This window comes from Bison bison, unplaced genomic scaffold, assembly GCF_000754665.1.
Source record: "Bison bison bison isolate TAMUID 2011002044 unplaced genomic scaffold, Bison_UMD1.0 scf7180017864506, whole genome shotgun sequence".
Lineage (NCBI taxonomy): Eukaryota > Metazoa > Chordata > Mammalia > Artiodactyla > Bovidae > Bison > Bison bison.
Genome location: NW_011495063.1, coordinates 2414496 through 2422686, shown reverse-complemented (window position 1 = coordinate 2422686; position 8191 = coordinate 2414496). Strand labels below are relative to the sequence as shown.

The following is an 8191-nucleotide window of genomic DNA, read 5'->3' as shown; positions in this document are numbered from 1 at the left end:
ATATATATATATGTACATACCCTCCCTCTTGAGCCTGCTGGAGAAGGCAATGGCACCCCACTCCAGTACTCTTGCCTGGAAAATCCCATGGATGGAGGAGCCTGGTAGGCTGCAGTCCATGGGTCGCTAGGAGTCGGACACAACTGAGCAACTTCACTTTCACTTTTCACTTTCATGCACTGGAGGAGGAAATGGCAACCCACTCCAGTGTTCTTGCCTGGAGAATCCCACGGACAGAGGAGCCTGGTGGGCTGCGGTCTATGGGGTCGCACAGAGTCGGACACGACTGAAGTGACTTAGCAGCAGCAGCAGCTTGAGCCTGCCTCCCAATTATTAGCTATTTCTTTTCTGTTTTATATCATTGTATGAAAGAAAGTGAAAGTGTTAGTCACTCAGCCGTGTCAGACTCTTTTGCAGCCTCATGGACTATAGCCTGCCAGGCTCCTTTGTCCTTGGCGTTCTCCAGGCAAGAATACTGGACTGAGTAGCTATTCCCTTCTCCAGGAGATCTTCCCCACCCAGGGATCAAACCCAGGTCTTCTGCACTGCAGGCAGATTCTCTACCATCTGAGCCACCAGGGAAGCCGCATATCATTGTATAATATTGGCTAAAACAAATGTTAATGCTACAGCATTTAAGGATACCTTACTTGTGTTCTTTCATTGTAGATCAAACTAGTTTAATGAGATAGTTTAAAAGTTTTGATGACCAAATGGAGAAGGAAAGAAAGAAAAATAGGTAACTTAAAGGCAAATCTTGCCCCTCCTCCTGGGCTGGAGAGAAGCTGAGTTATAAGAGCACAGAGTCCAGCTCCTAGTTTGAGGTGTGAGGCTGTTTATTTTCACTCTGGAGCTGTATATACTACAGAAGGAAGACTCTGGCCTTGCTTAACCTAAGCAAGTCATTACTTATCTACGATCTGGCAAGCGATTTGATTAAGGTTGACAGAACTCATATAATATCAGAACCAGGCCCTCTTAATGATTGATGAAGCTTGTCTGTAAGTTTTTTTTTTTTTTTGAAAGGACAAAAACAGAGCAAGAATGAATACTTGTTCAGATCTCCAACTGCCCAGTATCAGCCAAGTCTGTAATGTACTGTAGTTTTATCTGTCGGGGTTAATAGGTATTAATTTATATGTTTTTAATGGTATAACTAAATGGCTTTAAAAGAATATTTTTAGATCAGTAGGTTAATTTGACTTCTACATGATTAAATTCTTGAAATTTTGGAGATATTGCTTCACACCTTAACATCTTTCTTACGACTTTCTTTGATGTTATATATATATTCTTTTGTCTAGTGGAATTTTTTAACCTGTAAGGAATTTTCTTATTTATTTTCTGGTGAAATTTGAGTTCTTTGCCAATTTTTGGCTTTAACCTAAAGCATTTTTACCCTCTTGCTGTCTTACCATGCAACCATGATTTAGAAACTTGTAATAGTGTCACTGAGTGTCCCTGCTAACCTTTGCTATGTTATTTGTTCCTTATTCTCATTACCAACAGGTTCTCTGTACGACTAAAATGTGCAGATGTTCTTTTTAATTACTGTTTAAAAATTTTTTAACTTTTTATTTTGTATTAACAAACAATGTTGTCATAGTTTCAGATGAACAGCAGAGGGATTCAGCCATAAGTATACATGTATCCATTCTCCCCCAAACTCCCCTCCCATCCAGGGTCTTGGCAACACTTTAAATCATTAGTCTACATGTAGTTCTGTGTCCAACCAACATGATTTCTTGTGTTTTAATCATTCATATGTTGCTTAGTAGAAATGAGTATAGGACCAGAAGAACTCTCTCCACCTTATTTTAAGTAAATTGAGCATAAGGAATTTCCAAATGAGTGAAACAATGGAGAATGAATTCATTTTCTGTAAATGGAATTTTCATAACCTGGGAGCTTTCAGGCTATTGATCATACAGGTTTAGACTACAGTAAACTCTGGAGTCAGTGTGAGTGGGATCAAAGCCTGACCCCACCATCTCCGTGACAAGGCCTCTATGTTTCCCTGTCTGTATAATGGGATCACCTCAGTTAATCCTCACAGAGTGATAGGTGCTTGATAGGTGCTTCTTGCACGTGAGGGGTTGCTGCTGTTATATTATCTGTGAGTTCTGGTCTAATAGTTACAAAATATTATTGTGATGTTGCTGAATTCAAGACGGTCATTTCAAAATAAAATGAGTTGGGATTAAACTTTGGGGACTGTAAATGTGGAAAGAAACTAGAATTGATTATATGTTGCTGTTGAGTTGGTTAGGACTTGGCTTCCATCGCAGAGAGTGGTTAGGTTATGTGAATAATATAATAGCTGGTGGTGATTTTCCCATATCCCCTTTCTTACCTAAATTTCAATTTTGTTTCTTTGCGATCTCCCGTTTCTCCTCATCTCCCCAGACTTAATAGAAACCTACTTTAGTACCAGGAAAATAAAATTTTAGATACGAGATGAACTTCTTACCTAGTTTTATTGACACGTTCTTAAAAGCAAGAGCTACCTATGGTTGGAACCTTTTGTTGATTCTTCTTGATAATTTTCCCACCAAAGGTACAAATGTTCTTATCTGTGGGAAATCCCAGTGCTTTCTAGGATTTTGATGTATACATACTTAATAATGAGTTTGGCTCTTAAGTCTCTTTCAAATTACTTTTTTTCTCTTGGGCTTAGATATGGTCAGAGCAGATAAATACTTAACTGGGCTTGATAGCTTTGAAGACCACCAATAAAGTGTCATTCCCAAGTTGTTTCTAAAAAAGAAATAGAATAGACTTGCGATCATCTGATGCAAATGTTTGATTTGGAGGGAGGCCAGTGGTGCACAGTCAGCCCCACCCTAGCCACGCCCTTGAGTTGTTTCTCTGGCCGGGATAAGCCCTCAAGTGACTGTCGAAGATTGAGATTTAGCAGTAGAGGGGAATCCAAAGAACTGGAGCCAGGAGTTGTGGAATCAGAACATGGAAAGGTGGGGGGCTGCAGGCATCACTTTCTACCTGACTGTGGCCTGTCTGTCCTGGAGTTCCTTTCTGTCATCAGCAGTGACAGTACTAATGCTTCAGGAAGGAGATACTGTTCTGTCTTACTTTTTTGTTGTTGTTTTAAATATTTTTTTTAGTTAAGGTTTGAGAATTCATCTGTTTCTTCTACCTTACAGGTTGGCCTCATTATTGTATTTTTATTATATCACTGGAATCCGGGTTTTCAGGGAAGCACAGTAAATTTTGCAGCAATAATGAGCCTGTTTGTAGAAAAAAACATTGTACCATAACTCTAACATGCACAGATTTTTAAGATATTCCCTCTGGGGCCTATGGATAAAGCTTAGTTGAAATGCATTTATAGAATTTTCTTAAGGTAGTGGTCTTGGTGGCTATGGAGGTGGGTAGCATTTACAAGATTCTTTTAACCTTTTTGATTTGGGGGAATGTGACTCTAGTATTTGAAACTATAATTCTTGTCTTGTCACCCCCAGTCTCAGTTGAGATTTGCAAAGATGTATGTAACCAAGGAATTAGCTTTGTGTGTGATTAGTTAACGTCTTAACGGAGGTGATAATGTCCTGTATTTTGCTAAAAAGGAGTGGACACTTAAACTTGAATAATGTGCCACTTCTTGCCTGGAGAATCCCATGGAGGGAGGAGCCTGTAGGCTACAGTCCATGGGGTCACAAAGAGTTGGACATGACTGAGCGACTTCACTTTCACTTATCAAAGGGAAAAATTTTTATAAACCCCAATATTGTTTAAAAAATTTTATTATTAACCTCATTTGATTATGTACAAAATAAACTAGATGCAAACTTCTTATAAAACTAAATTTGCACATTGTGACAAAATCACAAAACCAATGTAATTCAAAAATGTTAAATCTTAAAAACTGTCTTGTTACATTGTCAGTATTGAGTTGAATAAGGGGAAGATGCATGTGTGCTAAGTCGCTTCAGTTGTGTCACTCTCTGCGACCCCTGTAGCCTGCCAGGCTCCCCTGGGATTTCCCAGGCAAGAATACTGGAGTGGGTTGCCGTGCCCTCCTCCAGGGGATCTTTCCAACCGAGGGACTGAAGCTGTGTCTCTTATATCTCCTGCATTGGCCGGTGGGTTCTTAACCACTAGAGTCACCTGGGAAGCCCTAATAGGAAGACTTGGCCTTTTGATTTGATTCTTTGATTTTAAGCATGTTTAACATTATTTTTCTTTTCTTTTTTTAAACCTTTCATTTTTATTTTAATTAATTAATTGATTTTATTAATTTTTGGCTGCACCTTGAACGGAGAAGGCAATGGCACCCCACTCCAGTACTCTTGCCTGGAAAATCCCATGGATGGAGGAGCCTGGTGGGCTGCAGTCCATGGGGTCCCTAAGAGTTGAACACAACTGAGCGACTTCACTTTCACTTTTCACTTTCATGCATTGGAGAAGGAAATGGCAACCCACTCCAGTGTTCTTGCCTGGAGAATCCCAGGGACAGGGGAGCCTGGTGGGCTGCCGTCTATGGGGTCGCACAGAGTCGGACACGACTGAAGTGACTTAGCAGCAACAGCAGCACCCCGAAGCTTGTGGGATCTAGTCCCCTAACCAGGAATCACACCCACATCCCCTGCATTGGAAGCCTGGATCGTTAACCTCTGGACTGCCAGGGAAGCCCCTATTTTTTCTTTTTAATAATGAACTTGTATTTAACTATTGGTCCAGTATTTTGTGGGCCACTTTAAAAGTACACTCTGATACATAATACTGAAAAAAAATTTAGAATTCATTTGATGAAGTGCATGTATGCATTCTTATTTACTTATTGTTGATGAGCCATGGTAATGTAGGATCTTTGTAGTACATGTGTTTCTAATGTTATATTATACCATCTGCGATGTCATCTGCTTTTCAAGTTGGCGCACTTATGTTGCCATGAGCTAGAAGATGATTTACAGTTCCTACTTTTCTTTTCACCTGTTTCAGAACTTTCTTTGAATGGTATTATGTAGCATCATTTGACCTTCACATGTCATGGGTATGATCCAAGAACACAAATGTAAACCAGGCATGGAAATCTTGTGTCATGTCTTTATCGTTTGTCTGATGACCTGGAATAAGATAACAATAATTCAGGTTTCAGCAGTGCAGAAACATAATAAAATTAAAAAAAGAAAAAGATTTTCGTACCTTCAGAAATTCATCTGCAGATTAAAACTAAAATAGAGAAAGAAAACTAAAACCTCGTAGATTTAAGCATCCTTCCAGAATGAGAAGTGGCTGTGGATTCACAGTGAATTCAACAGGCATAAAGAAGAGACTATACTCAAGGCTCTCCTTTATTTAAGAAGCTGTGTGTAGAAAGGGTGAAATGGAGGCCTGGGCTCACCCTGGGCTCAATCTCACCCCCATCATTTATTAGCTATGCAATCTTGGGGAGATTATCTGAACACTCATTTTGTGTAATTTACTTCGCAGGTTTTAGATATACAGAGGTGACCAAACTAGATGTGGTTCCCTTCCCTCATGGACCTACTATTTAATGCAGGTCCGGTAGAAATTTTTTACATTTATATGACCTATAGATATCTAGCCTAGTTCTTTATTTTCACAGTGTAATGAGTCAGGTAAAACCAACTTCTGTGCATTCCCTTCAATACTGTTCCCTTGGTTACCATTTTTTCTCAGGAAATCAGATTCAAATGAAAATCAAAGCCATTACTGAAGAAGGAAAGAAGTTTTATTTTATCTTTTTTTAAAGATCTTATAGACAGGGCCATCTTTATTTGATGTACCATGATGGTACAGAGAGAAAATTGCTTTAATTTATAGAAGATTATAATAATTTATTATGGAAACGCTACAGATTCAGGTATATACTTGTTCATTGATTAAATTTAATGTGCATACAGGGAGATATAGGACTTCTATAACATAGTATTGGAGTGAAATTCCTTATGTTTTATCTCAGTAATTTCTTTAAAAAAATTTTTTTTTTCTTTTTTGTAAAGTTTTAAAACAGAGTTTGAAAATAGTCTGCAGAGAAAGTAAGGGGATAACGGGAATTTTGCTTCCCAATAAGGTCTAGAAGTTTGGCCTGTTTTGGAGAGGAATGTTAATAATGAAAGTACAGGTGCTGCTGGGACCAGTGGGGTCTTTTTTGAGTGGCAGAAACCCGTCAGTACTAAGAGCGAAAACGCTGCTTTCGGGAGATTTGTTGGTTGACATTCGAGACAAAAATCTGAGGGGTGTGTGTGTTTAATGCTCCATTAAGAGACACATGATTTAACTATTTTATAACCAAATGTTGGTGATGAGCTGCTATAACATAATCTACTGATTTATCAGACTGAAGACTTTAAAGTCTTGAAATTACTGTTTCTCAACATTGATCTTTAAACCAGCTTGATTTATAGTGAGGATTTTATATTCATATGGAGTAAGATGAGAAACAGCCAGCTGAAAGACATGGAGTGATTATTTCCTAAAGCCAAATTTATTCTAAAATTACTTTTTGGCTCATGTTTTGTTCTGTTCCAATGAACAATGATTGTAGATGGCAGTTCTTCTTTTCTTTTTTTTAACTTGGTAAATGGTTCGTATACTTACATGGGACGTATGGGTGTTTTGTTTTATTTTTAGGTGTCTTTGGTTATTGAAATCCAAAACTCTGGGAACTATTGCTCTCAATTAAATTTGGTAAACTATCAGTGTACAGTTTTCCAAATTGGATGTGTGGCGTCTTTGCTGTGTCTCATGCTGAATGTTTCTCCATCTGTAGTGTTTACAGCCGTGTGTTTATGATGCGTCAGCATCAAGTCGGATTCTCCCTCTGACCACAGACTTGAGTTGGCTTTTAATCCTCCTCCAGCAGAACTGGTAATGCCTCACTTAGTTTTACATGTACCTTCATTGTTCCATATACTGAGGTCAGGAGGCAAACACTTAGAGAGTCTCTCTCTGTAAGAGTTTTATTAGTCCTGCTGTTGGTTATTTTAATTACTTGTATGTTTTATTTGTACCCCGAGGCTGCTCAAGCAAAGAATGCAATTCAAATAAACAAAATAATATCTGATTTTTGGAACACCCACACCTGCCAGCTGGGCCTTCCTCTTAAGTTCTTACTCAGGTTGGCATGGAAGCTGGGCAGAGAAAAAGGAGGTGATTATGTAGAGTTATGAAATGTTTTCTTCAATGTAAGTTCTTGGAAAGCTTGATAACTTAGTAGTTTTCAAATCAGCGGGGCTGTTTGCTTCATGATCAGTCTTTCTTTTGTAAGACAACCCTGAGTTTTCACGAGAAGTTCTGTCTTTTCCATTGTGCATATGTTTCTACCAGTGTTCCCAGAATTCTGGGAAAACCTCACAGATAATTTGACTGTAAAATAGTGGATGACACTTTCACAAAGCAGGAAAAATTTGTAGGGAAATTTCTTCAGTTTCTTCATTATTATTGTTCAGTCGCTAAGTCGTGTCTGACTCTTTCGGGACCCTATGGGCTGTAGCCTGCCAGGCTTCTCTGTCTGTGGAATTTTCCAGGCAAGAAAACTGGAGTGGATTTTTCCTTCTCCCGGGGATTTTCCTGACCCAGAGATCGAAGCCCTTCTCCTGCATTGGCACGTGAATTCTCTACCACTGGGCCACCAGGGAACCTCAGTTTCTTTACCCGAATACAAAGTAAAGGGTCTGCCTCTTCAAGTTCTTACAATGAAATCATAAACTTGTCTCCTGCTTTTTTTTTTCAACTTGGTGTTTTTTTTTGTTTTTTTGTTTTTTTTTAATAAGAGTGAACACAAGCACTCTCTTTTTTGCTTGCAAACTGGAGGGCTGAACTATATGCTTTTGACTTAATTTTTAGAGCTGAACTGTTGTTGATTTTGGACACCTTTGCTGTTTCTCTTCCCCCTTTCCTCTTTCATTAGTGTAGTCATGTTTGGAGTCTGCCAGAGATGAGGCAAAACTAGTGTAAGAGGTGCGCACAGGCTTTTAAGTGCTTTTTCATTTAAACATAGCGCTTGTAAAATGTTTGTCATAGAATTCTAAAACTGAGAGAAAATTGTGGGGTTTTTTTTTCCCTCTATTTGCAGACAGAATCTAAGCCACACTAATTTACTAAATGTTCCACCTGACTGAATCCTCTAGGAAAAAGAAATACGTCACTGTAGACTACCAACTGTTAATTTTTAAAAAATATATTTTGAATATTCTTATTAAATACT

The 8191-nt window shown here is 38.6% G+C and overlaps 1 protein-coding gene across 4 annotated transcripts in view; it reads left to right on the top strand.

Annotated features, from left to right (window-relative positions):
* The window catches only part of CDON (cell adhesion associated, oncogene regulated), a 99182-nt gene that overhangs the window by 13176 nt on the left and 77815 nt on the right, over positions 1-8191 (top strand). The window lies entirely within an intron of this gene.